Genomic DNA, 424 nt, shown 5'->3' with positions numbered 1-424 from the left:
ACGCTTGAATGCTGCTGCCTGAACAAGAGACCTCCTTACTGAAGTGAAAGTGTTGGCTGGTGTCACTATCTCGTGAACGCGCCGGCAGATCTCCACCAAATTCGGGGGATCCCTTCAGCTTGAGGAGCCCTCTCGAACGCCACCCTCCGCGCGTCGGTAGCCCCACGGGATCGCTAGATTGGTCGGTGCCGGGCCGCAAATTTAACCACCCGTAACTCCCGAACCCCGGGGGCTATCAACGCGGGGGTGGTTTCATTCGAAAGCGGGCCTCTAGACGTACACTTGATTCGCGTTCAAAAGGGTTCCTCGAGCTGAAGGGATCCCCTGAATTTGGTGCGGATTCGCCGTGCCGTTACGGAGATATGGCCGTTCAAAGTTCCAATGGTTTTCCATAGACTTAAGCTTTAAAGCGTTTCATCCAGGT

The 424-nt window shown here is 55.4% G+C and overlaps 1 protein-coding gene across 1 annotated transcript in view; it reads left to right on the top strand.

Moving 5' to 3' along the window:
- The window catches only part of LOC107673247 (proteasome subunit alpha type-4-like), a 7,015-nt gene that overhangs the window by 3,045 nt on the left and 3,546 nt on the right, over positions 1-424 (top strand). The gene's annotated exons all lie outside the window — the stretch shown is intronic.

Source organism: Sinocyclocheilus anshuiensis, unplaced genomic scaffold (assembly GCF_001515605.1).
Source record: "Sinocyclocheilus anshuiensis isolate Anshui unplaced genomic scaffold, SAMN03320099.WGS_v1.1 scaffold68, whole genome shotgun sequence".
NCBI lineage: Eukaryota > Metazoa > Chordata > Actinopteri > Cypriniformes > Cyprinidae > Sinocyclocheilus > Sinocyclocheilus anshuiensis.
This window is presented reverse-complemented; position numbering and strand designations above follow the sequence as displayed.